The following is an 18,585-nucleotide window of genomic DNA, read 5'->3' as shown; positions in this document are numbered from 1 at the left end:
ACAATCATTTCATGTACCCTTACCAGAAAAGTGAGTATGAGTTTTAAGTCCAAAGTTCTTTGGTTGGATAATCATTTGTGCTTCTGTGAGTCACCCTTTCTTAGAGTGTCTCGCTATGGTAGGAAAGGAAATAAACTCTTCGCTATCTTGTCCCTTTGTATTCTTCTCAAGCGTGGAGCAATTGCCTACCAAATTTGAAACTTCTTCAGTCTCCTCCTTTACCTTGACGTGTTTCATGTTTGTTAGCTCAAGAGTTGCTCTTTAACACTCCTTCCATGAGTTGACCATGAGATACTCGATCTTTGTGAAGATCCACCGTCCAGTGTTATTCCCTCTTTCCTTTAGGTGCAGTTGAGCAACAACTTCAAAGGAAGAAAATGAAGCGCTTCATTCCTGGTGATGTGGATCAACTTCATTCATGGTGTCATCGATCAACTTCCTCAACAAATAAGATCGGCGTGGTATCGACAAGCTCGTTGAAGACCGGTGTAGTGTTTATTACCTTCTCTTTTCCTACCTTAGGAATCTCGGGGACGAGATTCTTGTAAGGGGGGTAGAGTTGTAACATCCATGTTTTAGAAAACCCTAGTTAGTGTTGTTTGTGCATTCATGAGCATCATTAAAATGCATTAAGAAAAATTTGCATTTCAAATGAAGTGGAAACCCTAATGTGTGAAATTTCCTCTCCATTTAAAATCCTCTCAAAATGTTTCAAACCAAACAGTTGGACCCTCAAATATAATTAGAAGAGCCACTAACTATTTTACATAAATTCTAGAGTTATTTTTGAACGCCAAAAGGTTGCCAAATAGCAAAATACTATTGTTTTTAGCCCTGTTTTAAAGTTTCCAGAGAAAACAGAAAAAGGCAGGGGCTTATGGGCAAATTTGCCCTTGTCTTCTACCTCGCGCGGCGAGGCACCTGCGTGCCCTGCCGACAGAGGCCGGCGCCGGCCACCTCCTGGTCACCTCCTCGACGAGGAGACGTCCTTGAGCCTCTCCCCCGCGTGCCTCCCCCTCATCCCTATCTTCTTCCCCCTGGCCCTCTCTTCCTCTCTCTCCCTGCAGCGCGGTCGAGCAAACCCTGGCCCCGACCGGCGCTCGTCGTCCGCCGTCGCTCCGGCCACCCCCGCACCCAACCGCCACCACCATCGGCTCCGCCTCCTCCTGCTGCTCCACCCCGTCGAAGGAATCGACGAGGGGAGGCTCCAATCGGCCGCCCCGACCTCGTCTTCTCCGAGGCCGGCGCAGCTTCCGGCGACCGCCGCGGCGCCGCGCGGCCTTCCCCGGCCTCGCCGAGCCCTCCGTCGCGCTCGTGGTGAGCCTCCGGTGCCGAGGCACCTCCCCGTTTCCTCCCTCTCGCCCCGCAGCTCGCCGCCACCGTGTGCCCCCGTGCGCCGCCGTCGGACATCGTCGCCGGCGTGTCTCCGGCGACAATTAGCGGGCGGCACCACCATCAAATGGTTCGTCGCGTCGCCCCGCATCGTTTTCCCCAGCCCGCGCGCCCTATCGTGGCCTCAATCGGCCGATTGCTCGCGGCATCTCGCGAGCTCAAGGTCGTGCCGACGTCGGCATGACGTCAGCATGACGTAATAAAGCTTTTCTATTTTCTGTTTATTTTCGGTAATTGTTTAATAATTCATATAAATTCAGAAAAATACAAAATTATATATGAAATTGATCAGAAAAACATTTCCTATTTGTTTATACATGTTTCATACATGTTTGAACCCATTAAATGTGGAGCTTAGTAGAAAACCCTAATCAAACCCTCTCATATGTCGGGGTCCGATGCCGGAACCCCTTTAAATTGACGATGCACCTAGGGTTTATTCAATTCCATTAATATGACATATCATTCATACTTGTATGCGCATTGCATCGATGCCATGTGTTGATTGTTGTTTTACCCTTTCCGGTGTTTGCTTCTTCGCGATCGATAGAGCACGAGTCCGAGCCGATGAAGTTTGACAACACCGAAGATCAATTCCTATCCTCCGACGAACAAGACAAGTACAAGATTATCGAAGATCCACTTTGGTTTGTCAGGGACAAAGGCAAGCCCTAGCCTGGTTCATATATGTTTTCGAAATGCTTTTATCTATGGTTTCTTCATATTGCATGCGATTCAACTGTCTTTTATCGATAGGTAGAGTTATCCTATCTATTGCATGTTCCACCCTTGTAGCCTCAAAATCCCTGATCCACTGCTCCTAGCATAACTAGGTTTGGAATGTGTGCATCGCTAGAGCCTTTATATCTTTATGCTTAGCCATGCTTAGTTTGTTACGCTATTTACTCCGGTCTTCGGACTGGAGCCATACAATGAAATGAAACTAGCATGACAGGTTGACGTGTTAAGTATAGAGATGTTGTTAAACATGATTAAAGGCTCAGACGAGAGGCCACATTGGGATGTGGTGGGTTGTTTCGTTTCTGCCGACCCTAGGAACCGAGTTCTCGCCTCTTGAACCAAGACCGAGCGTACAACCACACGAGGCCCTATTATGGTACCCTCTCGACTCACTAACTTGCCTAGTAGATTCCATGAGTCACATAGTTTGCGTGTTATCCGGACATATGCATCGAAAACGTTTGTGAAAAGTGCATAGCATACGGGTAGGTAAGCGTGGCCGTGGTGGCTGGGGTTAGAGTCCACGGGGAAACCCACCTCGCCTCACATCGTTAAGGACCGACTTCGGGACTTGACCCGTTACTGGCGGAACAATCCTTAGCGCGTGACTCATGGTCTCGGCGACGAGCAAGGTAAAGGTCGTGGTCAACCACTCTCTGCCGGCTTTCCAAGGAAGAGAGCTAATGTACTGGCACTAAGAATCGGTTGGCGCGTGTGGGTAAAGTTGTGCACCCCTGCGGGGTTAAATCTTTTCGAAAAGCCGTGTCCACGGTTACGGACGACTTGGGAATGGATTACGTGATCATAGACAACTTGAACCTAATCGTAAAACTTGGCAAGCAATGTGTGTTTACGGATACCTTCTTCGGGTGTTGAGGGGGTGATCCGAGGATAGTGGTTCGAGATGATGAAGATTGGTGGATACAACATGATGATCAGTAGAGATCGAGATGTCGCTCTCTTATCCCCTTTTAAAGGTTCTGAGTAGTCGAGCTTCTCCTCTCTCTTGTCTTACAAAGGAAAACTGGCTTTACGCAAAAGAAGCTCCACAGAAAGCCCGCATACCCGCTTTGCTAAAAGGTTGTACTAAGTCTTGCCGAGTCCCTGTACTCAGCTTTGCATGCTTTTGTTTCAGACGAAGTCGCTCCAACTGATGGTGGTTTCTAGGTCGACATCGACGAGTAGCTTGGGGTTCCCAGGTGGCAGCCTGGAATCTATGGGCTGGGACGTCGCCGTTATGCTCCTGGCCTCTTAGGCCTTTTGCTATCTTGCTATGTCTAATAGCATAACTTCGCTTCCGTTGATTGATGTATGTCGAGTCGGTGACCTCTCGCTTGTAATGCTTTGGTTCTTCGCTCGGTTATGAGCTTGTATTGCCTTTTGAGTCGTAGAGTCACTGTTGTGTTACCGATTCTCTCACTGTAGTCTCTCGAGCTCTAGGTTAGGCTTATGTCAGACGAAGATCTGGTATTTGTCTAACCCTGATCCCGGGGGTGCCACATATGGACCCATAGTCCAGGGGTGAACTACTCACTCATCACTCCGGAGGCGACCATGGCGGTGTAGAGTCCTCCGGGAGATGAATCCCCTCTCCGGCAGGGTGCCGGAGGAGATCTCCGGAATCCCCCGAGATGGGATCGGCGGCGACGGCGTCTCGGTAAGGTTTTCCGTATCGTGGTTTTTCGCATCGGGGGTTTCGCGACGGAGGCTTTAAGTAGGCGGAAGGGCAGGTCAAGGGGCGTCACGAGGGCCCACGCTATAGGTCGGCGCGGCCGGGGCTTGGGCCGCGCCGCCCTATAGCCCGGCCACCTCGTGGCCCCACTTCGTGTGTTCTTCGGTCTTCCGGAAGCTCCGTGGAAAAATAGGGCCCCGGGTCTTCGTTTCGTCCAATTCCGAGAATATTTCGTTACTAGGATTTCTGAAACCAAAAACAGCGAGAAAACGAGAACCGGCACTTCGGCATCTTGTTAATAGGTTAGTTCCGGAAAATGCACTAATATGACATAAAGTGTGCATAAAACATGTAGGTATCATCAATAATATGGCATAGAACATAAGAAATTATCGATACGTCGGAGACGTATCAAGCATCCCCAAGCTTAGTTCTCGCTCGTCCCGAGCGGGTAAAACGATAACAAAGATAATTTCTAAAGTGATATGCCATCATAACCTTGATCATACTATTTGTAAACATATGTAGTGGATGCAGCGATCATAACAATGGTGATGACATGAGTAAACGAGTGAATCATATAGCAAAGACTTTTCATGAATAGTACTTCAAGACAAGTATTAATAAGTCTTGCATAAGAGTTAACTCATAAAGCAATAAATCAAAGTAAAGGTATTGAAGCAACATAAAGGAAGATTAAGTTTCAGCGGTTGCTTTCAACTTGTAACATGTATATCTCATGGATAATAGTCAACATAGAGTAATATAACAAGTACAATATGCAAGTATGTAGGAATCAATGCACGGTTCACACAAGTGTTTGCTTCTTGAGGTGGAGAGAAATAGGTGAACTGACTCAACATAAAAGTAAAGAGAATGGTCCTTCAAAGAGGAAAGCATCGATTGCTATATTTGTGCTAGAGCTTTTATTTTGAAAACATGAAACAATTTTGTCAACGGTAGTAATAAAGCATATGAGTTATGTACATTATATCTTACAAGTTGCAAGTCTCATGCATAGTATACTAATAGTGCCCGCACCTTGTCCTAATTAACTTGGACTACCGGATCTTTGCAATGCACATGTTTTGACCAAGTGTCACAATGGGGTACCTCCATGTCGCTCGTACAAAGGTCTAAGGAGAAAGCTCGCATTTTGGATTTCTCGCTTTTGATTATTCTCAACTTAGACATCCATACCGGGACAACATGGACAACGAGATAATGGACTCCTCTTTAATGCATAAGCATGTGGCAACAATTATTATTCTCATATGAGATTGAGGATATATGTCCAAACTGAAACTTCCACCATGAATCATGGCTTTAGTTAGCGGCCCAAAGTTCTTCTCTAACAACATGCATGCTCCAACCATGAAGGTGGTAGATCTCTCTTGCTTCGGACAAGACGGACATGCATAGCAACTCACATGATATTCAACAAAGAATAGTTGATGGCGTCCCCAGAAAACATGGTTATCGCTCAACAAGCAACTTAATAAGAGATAAAGTGCATAAGTACATATTCAATACTACAATAGTTTTTAAGCTATTTGTCCCATGAGCTATATATTGCAAAGGTGAATGATGGAATTTTAAAGGTAGCACTCAAGCAATTTACTTTGGAATGGCGGATAAATACCATGTAGTAGGTAGGTATGGTGGACACAAATGGCATAGTGGTTGGCTCAAGGATTTTGGATGCATGAGAAGTATTCCCTCTCGATACAAGGTTTAGGCTAGCAAGGTTATTTGAAACAAACACAAGGATGAACGGTACAGACAAAACTCACATAAAAGACATATGGTAAACATTATAAGACTCCATACCGTCTTCCTTGTTGTTCAAAACTCAATACTAGATGTTATCTAGACTCTAGAGAAACCAAATATGCAAACCAAATTAGCAAGCTCTAAGTATTTCTTCATTATTGGGTGCAAAGTATATGATGCAAGAGCTTAAACATGAGCACAACAATTGCCAAGTATCAAATTATCCAAGACATTTTAAAATTACTACATGTAGCATTTTCCAATTCCAACCATATAACAATTTAACGAAGAAGAAACTTCGCCATGAATACTATGAGTAGAGCCTAAGGACATATTTGTCCATATGCAACAGCGGAGCGTGTCTCTCTCCCATAAAGTGAATGCTAGGATCCATTTTATTCAAACAAAACAAAAAACAAAAACAAACCGACGCTCCAAGCAAAGTACATAAGATGTGGCCGAATAAAAATATAGTTTCAGGGGAGGAACCTGATAATGTTGTCGATGAAGAAGGGGATGCCTTGGGCATCCCCAAGCTTAGACGATTGAGTCTTCTTAATATATGCAGGGGTGAACCACCGGGGCATCCCCAAGCTTAGAGCTTTCACTCTCCTTGATCATATTGCATCATACTCCTCTCTTGATCCTTGAAAACTTCCTCCACACCAAACTCGAAACAACTCATTAGAGGGTTAGTGCATAATAAAAATTCACATGTTCAGAGGTGACACAATCATTCTTAACACTTCTGGACATTGCATAAAGCTACTGGACATTAGTGGATCAAAGAAATTCATCCAACATAGCAAAAGAGGCAATGCGAAATAAAAGACAGAATCTGTCAAAACAGAACAGTCCGTAAAGATGGATTTTATTAGGCCACCAGACTTGCTCAAACGAAAATGCTCAAATTGAATGAAAGTTGCGTACATATCTGGGGATCATGCTCGTAAATTGGCGTAATTTTCTGAGCTACCTACAGGGAGATAGACCCAGATTCGTGACAGCAAAGAATTCTGAAACTGCGCAGTAATCCAAATCTAGTACTTACTTTTCTATCAAAGACTTTACTTGGCACAACAAAACATAAAACTAAGATAAGGAGAGGTTTCTACAGTAGTAAACAACTTCCAAGACACAAATATAAAAACAAAGATACTGGAGTAAAAACATGGGTTGTCTCCCATAAGCGCTTTTCTTTAACGCCTTTCAGCTAGGCGCAGAAAGTGTGTATCAAGTGTTGTCAAAGGGTGGTGCGTTGGCATTCTTACCAGGGGTGTTGCTCTTACCTTTCTTACTCTTATTCTTACTCTTTGGTCTAGGGAATACATGCCCGCATCCGGGTGTAGAGGTAAAATTTAGAGTGCCTTTCCCAACATCTATGACTGCTCCCATGAGTTTTAGCAGGGATCTTCCAAACGTGATTTGTCCTGTCCCTACACATTCAATAACGAGATAATCGGTGGATACCGTCCTTCCAAGAAAGGTTGTGAAAACACCTTCAGCTATACCCTTAGGAATTACAACAGAGTTATCCGCAAGAGTTATTTCTTCTCCTCCTTCAGTGAGTTCCCAAAGTGTCAAAGATTTATAAATATTTTCAGGCATAAGGCAAAACTCAGACATAATATCACAACGAGCATAAAAAATTTCACCACCAATAGTAGCTTTAATGGTAGGCACCCACATTGAAGGTCCGAAGCTTAATGGAACATAATCATAGTATTCGCGAATTCGGTTATACACTTCTTTTAAGCAAGATATATCTGTTTCAATAGTGTTTAATTTATTATGCATACTAGCATGGGATGGATCAAAATTATTATCGGAGCTAAATGATGTAATCAATTTCCTTATAGCATTAAAAGCTTGATCCCCATCACAATGAAGGAAATCTCCTCCCACTACAGACATCTAAGGCATATCTATAACGAAGAATAAGTCCAAAGTAGAAATTACTAAGGAGCAAGCTTAAGGTCATTTTAGGTTCAGTTTTACTATAAGAATCAAAAATTCTAGACCATGCTTCTTTAAAATTCTCTTCACCTCCTTGTTTAAAAGTGAAGATTGATTCCTCAGGTGATAGAGTAACAACTACGGGACTAGACATGATAACAAAAGTAACTAAATATTTTTTTTGTATTTTTAATATTGAGTACAAGACAATAAAGCAAACTAGATAAAGTAAATGCAAGTAAACTAATTTTTTTGTGTTTTTGATATAGCAAACAAGATAGTAAATAAAGTAAAGCTAGCAACTAATTTTTTTGTGTTTTGATATAAGTGCAGCAAACAAAGTAGTAAATAAAATAAAGCAAGACAAAAACAAAGTAAAGAGATTGAGAAGTGGAGACTCCCCTTGCAGCGTGTCTTGATCTCCCCGGCAACGGCGCCGTAAAAAGAGCTTGATGGCGTGTATTTCACACGTTCGTTGGGCAACCCCAAGAGGAAGGTATGATGCGCACAGCAGCAAGTTTTCCCTCGGAAAGAAACCAAGGTTTATCGAACCAGGAGGAGCCAAGAAGCACGTTGAAGGTTGATGGCGGCGGGATGTAGTGCGGCGCAACACCGGAGATTCCGGCGCCAACGTGGAACCTGCACAACACAACCAAAGTACTTTGCCCCAACGAAACGAGTGAGGTTGTCAATCTCACCGACTTGCTGTAACAAAGGATTAACCGTATTGTGTGGAAGATGATTGTTTGCGAGAGAAAATAGTAAAACAAGTATTGCAAGCAGATTTGTATTTCAGTATTAAAGAATGGACCGGGGTCCACAGTTCACTAGAGGTGTCTCTCCCATAAGATAAAAGCATGTTGGGTGAACAAATTACGGTCGGGCAATTGACAAATAGAGAGGGCATAACAATGCACATACATGACATGATAAGTATAGTGAGATTTAATTGGGCATTACGACAAAGTACATAGACCGCCATCCAACTCGCATCTATGCCTAAAAAGTCCACCTTCGAGGTTATCATCCGAACCCCTCCAGTATTAAGTTGCTAGCAACGGACAATTGCATTAAGTATGGTGCGTAATGTAATCAACAACTACATCCTCGGACATAGCGTCAATGTTTTATCCCTAGTGGCAACAAGCACAACACAACCTTAGGGGTTTCTGTCACTGTCCCCGGTGTCAATGCAGGCATGAACCCACTATCGAGCATAAGTACTCCCTCTTGGAGTTAAAAGTAAAAACTTGGCCGAGCCTCTACTAGAAACGGAGAGCATGCAAGATCATAAACAACACATGTATAATAACTTGATAATTAACATGACATGGTATTCTCTATCCATCGGATCCCGACAAACACAACATATAGAATTACAGATAGATGATCTTGATCATGTTAGGCAGCTCACAAGATCCAACAATGAAGCACAATGAGGAGAAGACAACCATCTAGCTACTGCTATGGACCCATAGTCCAGGGGTGAACTACTCACTCATCACTCCGGAGGCGACCATGGCGGTGTAGAGTCCTCCGGGAGATGAATCCCCTCTCCGGCAGGGTGCCGGAGGAGATCTCCGGAATCCCCCGAGATGGGATCGGCGGCGACGGCGTCTCGGTAAGGTTTTCCGTATCGTGGTTTTTCGCATCGGGGGTTTCGCGACGGAGGCTTTAAGTAGGCGGAAGGGCAGGTCAAGGGGCGTCACGAGGGGCCCACGCTATAGGTCGGCGCGGCCGGGGCTTGGGCCGCGCCGCCCTATAGCCTGGCCACCTCGTGGCCCCACTTCGTGTGTTCTTCGGTCTTCCGGAAGCTCCGTGGAAAAATAGGGCCCCGGGTCTTCGTTTCGTCCAATTCCGAGAATATTTCGTTACTAGGATTTCCGAAACCAAAAACAGCGAGAAAACGGGAACTGGCACTTCGGCATCTTGTTAATAGGTTAGTTCCAGAAAATGCACTAATATGACATAAAGTGTGCATAAAACATGTAGGTATCATCAATAATATGGCATAGAACATAAGAAATTATCGATACGTCGGAGACGTATCAGTGAGCCCGATGAAAGATCTCCAGAGGTTTGGAGTAAAAGGAAAGCTCAGTCCTAGATATATAGGACCTTTCAAGATACTGAGTCAGAACCGAGGTTTAGCCTTTGAATTGGATCTACCGGGAAGGCTAGCACAAGTTCACAATGTATTCCATGTGTCGCAACTCAGGAAATGCTTAAAGACCCCAGATGAGCCAATATCACATGCTGAGCTCGAGTTACAACCAGATTTGACTTACATCGAGAAGCCAGCTAAGATTCTCGAGGAGAGCTGGAAACAACTCAGAAATAAAGCTATCAAGTACTGCAAGATACAATGGAAGCATCATCCCGAGAGGGAATCCACCTGGGAAAAGGAAGAAGACCTGAGGAAAACATACCCCGAACTGTTCAGGTATTACAACCACAACTTCGGGACGAAGTTTTCTTTAAGGGGAAAGGCTGTAATGTCCCAGGTTTAGAGACGATCGAGGGGTAGATTTTAGAAAGGGATGTGCATTGCATAGTAAATTCTGGGGAAATTTCGCGCTTTTAAACAAAAACTGCATCGAAGAGGGACAAGTTTCTCTCTCGACACCTTACAGGGTTAGGGTTTCGAGAGTGCGACAAACTTGCTCTTATCTAACTAAAGTAGGGTTTTGAGAAGAGAGGGGAGAGTTTGCATCATAACTTAAGTTGCATGATTGAATTCAAACTTAAGTTGAATTTGAATTTCAAATTCAAACATCAAATAAATATCTCATAAATTCAATTGTGAGGAAATTCATTAAGTAAATTATAAATAACAAACAATATGAACAATTAAAATAAAGACAAGCTCATTAGAGAAAACCTTGAGCTTTATTGATTAACACACAAGATACATTGTCCTTACAATATTCATAATGGAAATAAATGAATATTACAACACATTACAAGAATTGGTGAAATTGAAAAAAACAAAAGAAAATTACAACAAAGAAAAGTACAAGGTTGTATCCTAGTCTAAATACTACAAGATCATCTTCACTTGATCTTGGATTAGAATAACCTCCATGTCCATTGTGATCAATTGTTGATCCCTGCACAAAATCACATCAAAAAGAAGTTATGCCAAGTGGCATAGCCACTTGGCAGGTTAGAAATCAATTGAAAATAGGAAATGATCAGATAGGACCAAAGTGGCCGAGCTGATCCATGCCACAGCCAAGTTCCAGGTCCAGGTGCACAGCACATGCCTACACACACACAGCCTGCTCACAGGGCTGTGTGCATGCAGCACACACACACACAGTGAGTCACCAAGATGACCAGGCCAAGCTGTCGACCAGGGAGAGCAAGAGAGCACATATTTAAACTTTTCAGAGCCAAACCCTAGCCATTCTGTCGACAGAGCTTCCCAGGGTAAGAACATCAAGAACAGATAGAACAGGAAGAACACCAAGCTTCCCAAACAACCAATCTATCCATAACAGTTCCACTAGAACTGTTATAGAACAAGACACAAGCAGGAAATCAAGCACAGGCTAACCAGGAGGAGCAGGGCAAGCTCACATCACAATCCTGAAGCCAAGTCCTCTACACCAACAACCATTTTCTAGGAGCTGGAGTGAGGTATAAACAGATCAACCTGAGCAAAACCCTGGTTTGCTCATAAATAAGCATTTGCATATGTCACAGAAGCCAAAATGGGTAGAATACCCAGATTGTATCATCATCTGGCTACCAAGTCAGTTGGTGCAAGCAAAAATGAGTGAAGCCAATAGGAAATCACCAAGGGAACACTGGCTAGACCAAAACAGTGGCATAACCAAGGCAATCCAGCAAGGAAATGATCCTATCTATTCAACCAAAGTCATCTAGCACCTAAAACCTAGCACACCATCAGATATATAGACAATATGTGTCTATTCTTGTTTGTCAACATCAAAGATCACTGGAAATCCAACAAGGAATTACCCAGTGATGCATTCACTAAGCCATAGCAAGCCAACAAGGGTGGGAGCTACCTAAACAGCAATGAATTGTTGTCAAGGTCACCTCAACCACTGAACCAGCCCAAACTAATAAGCCATGCACAGTTATCATCACCCAGATGGGTTCAAAAGGAGGGCTAGGGTACCCAACCAAGTGGTGGCATCCATCTAGCCCTTCCAAACTCAATGAAATGATCATTACTACAAGCAGTTCACATCACTTATCCATTTTAGTAAATCCAGGTAATACAGATAAGTGAATCATATAAGTAATCAAAGCACCAGAGCCTTGCAGCTGATCCAATGGATCATTGCAAGCATCAGCAACTGCTTGAGCAAGCAAAAGCATGCATCAGTACAGATTTTGGTGTCACACAGACACAAAGATGAGCAGAAGAGAGGCACAGTCATAACACAACAGCTTTTACAAGCAACTGATGATCATATGATCATCGAAGCTTGCTAGAGCATGCTAAGACATGCTAGAGCCAAGCCTAGCAACCACACATTTAACCAGATCAACTATATAGCCACATCTCATAAATAATTGCATCACAGATAAGTAAATAAATTAAATACAATTGTATCCAGAAGCACACCAATAAGGGATGGTGTTATTTAGTCAACAGCCATGCTCAATTGAGCATTTCCAAGATTCACAGCCCTATACACATCACACCCAGGGCACTGGCACTTGCATAATGCAAGGATCATGCATCATGATCAAGCCAGGGGCATGGAAATGCACACACAGGAGAGGCAGGATCCATATAGCAACAACAGGAACAATTTAATAGAGCATAAGCATCACAATTTTCTCTTGAGCAAGAGCTCAAGAGTTACAACAAGCAAGATATAGGGAAGAGCAGCACACACGAAGCAAGCATATGCACAACAGCAACATGCGCATGGCAGCAGCACATCACATCAGCTAGGATCCATGGCAACAGCAGAGAGCACAGCAGCATACACGCATTCACAGCAAGCACAGCAGCAGAGCACATAGGTGTAGAAGCAGCAGCACAATCAGGTGGATGCCAGGGCATCCAGAGGAAGGAGAAGAGGTAGAACAGGTAGCAGAGGAGAAGGAGGAGCACATACCGGGGAGGAGGTGGTCGACACGACCACGGCGGCCACGGCGGCGCACGCCAGGGCACACGACGGCACCAGGCCTAGCCAAGCCAAGCCATGGCGACCACCACAGCACTCCAGCGCAGCACCACGTGCCCAGGGGAGCGCCAGGAGGAAGGTCCACGGCATCTCCAACGCGTGGTGGCGGCGGACGCCAAAAGCCAGGCGCACGGGAGAGTCGATGGCGAGCGAACGAGGACGCACGCGTCAGATCGACGCGAACCACCATGTCCGCCGTCGAGAGGCGGTCCAGATCCGCACCATCTCGTCGCCGGCGATGGCCGGAGACGGCCAGATTAAAGCGGCGACGGCGGAGGCGATTTCGGCATCGCGGGAGCCGAAAGGGGGATTAGGGTTAGGACACAGCGAGAAGACGACGCGACTGGGTCGGTTGGACCGAGCCCAGTGGGCTGGTCCAACCTAACCAGCTCGGCCGTCTGACAGGTGGGCCCAAGGGGTATTTTGGACATTTCCAAAATACCAATTTAAGTGAGTATTTCTAAGAATTTTATAAAATAGAATATAGCTCTAAAAAACAATTAAAAATATGAAAAATGCTCAGCATAAAATTCTCTATCAGAATAAAATAACAAAAGGAATTTTTGAAGACAAAGAAGAATAAGTCTTAATTTGATGATTTAAATAATGATTTAAATCACACATATTATTTTCAATAATGAAAATAAGTCCATTAATGCATATGGACTTTAAAAACACCTTGACAACATTTCAAGGTTGTATTTTACTTTAAATCAAGTATCCCCAAATTATTCTTAGTATTAACCTCTTACATGAAATAATAACGACATCGGAAGGGGGGAACAAACCCTAAAACTGGAATCATGCATAATTGCCTCTTTAACCATTGCCCTTATCGGACAATGATGCTATTTTTCAGAGACAGAGGACAAGGGTCAGTCCACACCTTCCAACTGCAAAACTTTGCAGTGTTCAGGCAAGTTCATCACTTGCTCATGTCATTTGAGTATTTCTATCAAATTACTTGCAAAGTATTATGGTTATCACTGTTGCATAAAAACCAAAACCACTACTTTCATAACTATGAATATGACTATGTGGTGGGCAATGGAACCATGGATTGTGTTGATATGGTGGAGGTTCCATTGCAAAGGTTAATATCCATCTAGGATTAAACAACAAATGTCGCCGAGTGATTCTTGTGCCGTAATACCCGTGTTAACCATAAGATCCGGAGTGGGACGGAGTAGTCAAAAGTGTTTCCACCTCTCGTACATCAACGGATGCGCTTACCGTAGACACTTGACCCAGGTTGGGCAAGCGGTGGGGTGGGGATCCCATTCTAATTCCCCACGGTAAGTGGTCTATGATGGGTTGCAGCTACCGGCGAAGGAGTTTGGTTAACGAGTCCCAAACTGTTGTCGTGGTCGGGGTCCATCCTTAATTGGTATAAGAGGACCGACGAGGACCCAGGGACGGGGTATGCAACAAAGGGTGGGTGTGCGAGGTAGCGGAGGAACATGATTGGATAGACCTTATACCGCGCCTCACACCGAAGGAAGTGTGGACGGGAAAGCTGCCCGGTTGGCACCAAGGTTAAGATCTCTTATGGGTAAAGCAACACACCTTCGCGAGTGTAAAGAACTGTGACCTGTCACTCCCTGTTCCGGGATAAGGAACTGCGAACGCGGCCGGAAAGGAGCTCCATGAAGTTCTAGTAAACCGGTGAAGGCTGACGGACATAGCTCTTTGAAATAAAAGCAATCTCTTGAAGAAATGTTTACCAAAACCTGCATTGGTATTAGACTTTCTGGTCTAATATCGTAGCTAGTGCATTAAACACCTCTTATCTATAATGAACTTGTTGAGTACGCTCGTACTCATACCACTATTAAATCCCATGCTTAGATTGTCTGAATCGTCTGGAGGAGGACTACGACAACAATGAAGGAGCCGAGATCATCGGCTATGATGAACCCGACCTCTCGGGAGGTGTTGAAGGCGTAGACTATCTCATAGTCTACGGATCCGGGAGGCTTCCGGAGGAGAACAAGCCTAGAGATATCCGATAGTAGTAGTAACCGAGCAGCCCGAACTCTAGTATTTAGCTGCTCGATGAAATAAATGTTTAGTTTAATGAGACTCTTGTATTGTAAATTAAGTTGGGTTCGCCTCGAACCCAGGAGTATTCCTCTTAGGACCCAAGAGGAGCTCCAAGATGACATGTGTATGATAGTTGTAATAATCAATGAATGAGTTATGGAACCTGCTATGTTCTGTTGTACTACTCTGAGGGATGTAATATTTGCGGAATGGTACTTCGTGAATGTTATATCAACGACTGGCATACTACAACATGCAGTGCTATGCAGGGTCACCACAAGGACTTCCCAGGAGGTCACCCATCCTAGTACTACTCTCGCCCAAGCACGCTTAACTTCGAAGTTCTGATGGGATCCGGTGCTTTAGTGCTGGTATGATCGCATCCGACATGTTCTGCACTCATTTTCCCTTATGCTTGCCCCTCCCGCTCCTTCTCTCCCCTATTTTGTACCATGCACATCCCGCTTTCCCATCCCCACCGCCGTTTCCCATCACCTATAGCCGAGCACGAGTGCCCGCAAAAAATATCGCCCTAACTTCACCATGAATGTTGCCGCGTGACGCAAAAAGGAGGGATGCAACACGAGGACTTCACAGGAGGTCACCCATCCTAGTACTACTCTCGCCCAAGCACGCTTAACTTCGGAGTTCCGATGGGATCCGGTGCTTTAGTGCTGGTATGATCGCATCCGACATGTTCTGCACTCATTTTCCCTTATGCTTGCCCCTCCCGCTCCTTCTCTCCCCTATTTTGTACCATGCACATCCCGCTTTCCCATCCCCACCGCCGTTTCCCATCACCTATAGCCGAGCACGAGTGCCCGCAAAAAAATATCGCCCTAACTTCACCATGAATGTTGCCGCGTGACGCAAAAAGGAGGGATGCAACACGAGGACTTCCCAGGAGGTCACCCATCCTAGTACTACTCTCACCCAAGCACGCTTAACTTCGGAGTTCTGATGGGATCCGGTGCTTTAGTGCTGGTATGATCGCATCCGACATGTTCTGCACTCATTTCCCCTTATGCTTGCCCCTCCCGCTCCTTCTCTCCCCTATTTTGTACCATGCACATCCCGCTTTCCCATCCCCACCGCCGTTTCCCATCACCTATAGCCGAGCACGAGTGCCCGCAAAAAATATCGCCCTAACTTCACCATGAATGTTGCCGCGTGACGCAAAAAGGAGGGATGCAACACGAGGACTTTCCAGGAGGTCACCCATCCTAGTACTACTCTCGCCCAAGCACGCTTAACTTCGGAGTTCTGATGGGATCCGGTGCTTTAGTGCTGGTATGATCGCATCGGACATGTTCTGCACTCATTTTCCCTTATGCTTGCCCCTCCCGCTCTTTCTCTCCCCTATTTTGTACCATGCACATCCCGCTTTCCCATCCCCACCGCCGTTTCCCATCACCTATAGCCGAGCACGAGTGCCCGCAAAAAATATCGCCCTAACTTCACCATGAATGTTGCCGCGTGACGCAAAAATGAGGGATGCAACACGAGGAATTCCCGGTAGGTCACCCATCCTAGTACTACTCTCGCCCAAGCACGCTAAACTCGGAGTTCTGATGGGATCCGGTGCTTTAGTGCTGGTATGATCACATCCGACATGTTCTGCACTCATTTTCCCTTATGCTTGCCCCTCCCGCTCCTTCTCTCCCCTATTTTGTACCATGCACATCCCGCTTTCCCATCCCCACCGCCGTTTCCCATCACCTATAGCCGAGCACGAGTGCCCGCAAAAAAATATCGCCCTAACTTCACCATGAATGTTGCCGCGTGACGCAAAAAGGAGGGATGCAACACGAGGACTTCCCAGGAGGTCACCCATCCTAGTACTACTCTCGCCAAGCACGCTTAACTTCGGAGTTCGATGGGATCCGGTGCTTTAGTGCTGGTATGATCGCATCCGACATGTTCTGCACTCATTTTCCCTTATGCTTGCCCCTCCCGCTCCTTCTCTCCCCTATTTTGTACCATGCACATCCCGCTTTCCCATCCCCACCGCCGTTTCCCATCACCTATAGCCGAGCACGAGTGCCCGCAAAAAAATATCGCCCTAACTTCACCATGAATGTTGCCGCGTGACGCAAAAAGGAGGGATGCAACAAGAGGACTTCCCAAGAGGTCACCCATCCTAGTACTACTCTCGCCCAAGCACGCTTAACTTCGGAGTTCTGATGGGATCCGGTGCTTTAGTGCTTGGTATGATCGCATCCAACATGTTCTGCACTCATTTTCCCTTATGCTTGCCCCTCCCGCTCCTTCTCTCCCCTATTTTGTACCATGCACATCCCGCTTTCCCATCCCCACCGCCGTTTCCCATCACCTATAGCCGAGCACGAGTGCCCGCAAAAAATATCGCCCTAACTTCACCATGAATGTTGCCGCGTGACGCAAAAAGGAGGGATGCAACACGAGGACTTCCGGGGAGGTCACCCATCCTAGTACTACTCTCGCCCAAGCACGCTTAACTTCGGAGTTCTGATGGGATCCGGTGCTTTAGTGCTGGTATGATCGCATCCGACATGTTATGCACTCATTTTCCCTTATGCTTGCCCCTCCCGCTCCTTCTCTCCCCTATTTTGTACCATGCACATCCCGCTTTCCCATCCCCACCGCCGTTTCCCATCACCTATAGCCGAGCACGAGTGCCCGCAAAAAAATATCGCCCTAACTTCACCATGAATGTTGCCGCGTGACGCAAAAGGAGGGATGCAACAAGAGGACTTCCCAGGAGGTCACACATCCTAGTACTACTCTCGCCCAAGCACGCTTAACTTTGGAGTTCTGATGGGATCCGGTGCTTTAGTGCTGGTATGATCGCATCCAACATGTTCTGCACTCATTTTTCCCTTATGCTTGCCCCTCCCGCTCCTTCTCTTCCCTATTTTGTACCATGCACATCCCGCTTTCCCATCCCCACCGCCGTTTCCCATCACCTATAGCCGAGCACGAGTGCCCGCAAAAAAATATCGCCCTAACTTCACCATGAATGTTGCCGCGTGACGCAAAAGGAGGGATGCAACACGAGGACTTCCCAGGAGGTCACCCATCCTAGTACTACTCTCGCCCAAGCACGCTTAACTTCGGAGTTCTGATGGGATCCGGTGCTTTAGTGCTGGTATGATCGCATCGACATGTTCTGCACTCATTTTTCCTTATGCTTGCCCCTCCCGCTCCTTCTCTCCCCTATTTTGTACCATGCACATCCCGCTTTCCCATCCCCACCGCCGTTTCCCATCACCTATAGCCGAGCACGAGTGCCCGCAAAAAAATATCGCCCTAACTTCACCATGAATGTTGACGCGTGTGATACGTCTCCAACGTATCTATAATTTCCGATGTTCCATGCTTGTTTTATGACAATACCAACATGTTTTGTTCACACTTTATATCATTTTTATGCGTTTTCCGGAACTAACCTATTGACGAGATGCCGAGAGGCCGGCTTGCTATTTTCTCGCTGTTTTTGGTTTCGAAATCCTAGTAACGAAATATTCTCGGAATCGGACGAAATCAACGCCCAAGTTCCTATTTTCATCGGAAGCATCCAGAACACCCGGGAAGGACCAGAGGGGAGCCCTGGGGGCCCCACACCACACCCCGGCGCGGCCAAGGGGGGGGGCGCCCCCCTAGGGTGTGGGCCCCCCAGAGACCCTCCGACTCCGATTCTTCGCCTATATAAGCCGTCGTGACCTAAAAACATCGACAGAAAGAACCACGATACGGAAAACCTTCCAGAGCCGCCGCCATCGCGAAGCCAAGATCTGGGGGACAGGAGTCTCGTTCCGGCACCCTGCCGGAGTGGGGAAGTGCCCCCGGAAGGCT

At 46.0% G+C, this 18,585-nt stretch overlaps 10 non-coding genes across 10 annotated transcripts; all 10 read right to left on the bottom strand.

The window, feature by feature from the left end:
- Window positions 1–15,018: 15,018 nt before the first annotated feature.
- LOC124679779 lies at window positions 15,019–15,136 on the bottom strand. Its single transcript, XR_006995238.1, has one exon. It is a non-coding gene; the product is annotated as a 5S ribosomal RNA (ribosomal RNA).
- Window positions 15,137–15,323: 187 nt separating this feature from the next.
- Window positions 15,324–15,442, bottom strand: LOC124679581. The gene has a single exon (XR_006995055.1). It is a non-coding gene; the product is annotated as a 5S ribosomal RNA (ribosomal RNA).
- Window positions 15,443–15,630: 188 nt separating this feature from the next.
- On the bottom strand, window positions 15,631–15,749 carry LOC124679564. Its single transcript, XR_006995039.1, has one exon. It is a non-coding gene; the product is annotated as a 5S ribosomal RNA (ribosomal RNA).
- A 187-nt stretch (window positions 15,750–15,936) lies between these two features.
- Window positions 15,937–16,055, bottom strand: LOC124679660. Its single transcript, XR_006995130.1, has one exon. It is a non-coding gene; the product is annotated as a 5S ribosomal RNA (ribosomal RNA).
- A 187-nt stretch (window positions 16,056–16,242) lies between these two features.
- LOC124679760 lies at window positions 16,243–16,360 on the bottom strand. Its single transcript, XR_006995222.1, has one exon. It is a non-coding gene; the product is annotated as a 5S ribosomal RNA (ribosomal RNA).
- Window positions 16,361–16,548: 188 nt separating this feature from the next.
- LOC124679743 lies at window positions 16,549–16,665 on the bottom strand. The gene has a single exon (XR_006995206.1). It is a non-coding gene; the product is annotated as a 5S ribosomal RNA (ribosomal RNA).
- A 188-nt stretch (window positions 16,666–16,853) lies between these two features.
- On the bottom strand, window positions 16,854–16,973 carry LOC124679712. Its single transcript, XR_006995177.1, has one exon. It is a non-coding gene; the product is annotated as a 5S ribosomal RNA (ribosomal RNA).
- A 187-nt stretch (window positions 16,974–17,160) lies between these two features.
- Window positions 17,161–17,279, bottom strand: LOC124679584. Its single transcript, XR_006995058.1, has one exon. It is a non-coding gene; the product is annotated as a 5S ribosomal RNA (ribosomal RNA).
- Window positions 17,280–17,466: 187 nt separating this feature from the next.
- On the bottom strand, window positions 17,467–17,585 carry LOC124679738. The gene has a single exon (XR_006995202.1). It is a non-coding gene; the product is annotated as a 5S ribosomal RNA (ribosomal RNA).
- Window positions 17,586–17,773: 188 nt separating this feature from the next.
- On the bottom strand, window positions 17,774–17,892 carry LOC124679579. Its single transcript, XR_006995053.1, has one exon. It is a non-coding gene; the product is annotated as a 5S ribosomal RNA (ribosomal RNA).
- Between the last annotated feature and the right edge of the window lie 693 nt (window positions 17,893–18,585).

This window comes from Lolium rigidum, chromosome 7, assembly GCF_022539505.1.
Source record: "Lolium rigidum isolate FL_2022 chromosome 7, APGP_CSIRO_Lrig_0.1, whole genome shotgun sequence".
NCBI classification, from domain to species: domain Eukaryota; kingdom Viridiplantae; phylum Streptophyta; class Magnoliopsida; order Poales; family Poaceae; genus Lolium; species Lolium rigidum.
The sequence above is the reverse complement of the archived record's forward strand: the minus strand, read 5'-3'. Positions and strand labels throughout refer to the sequence as shown.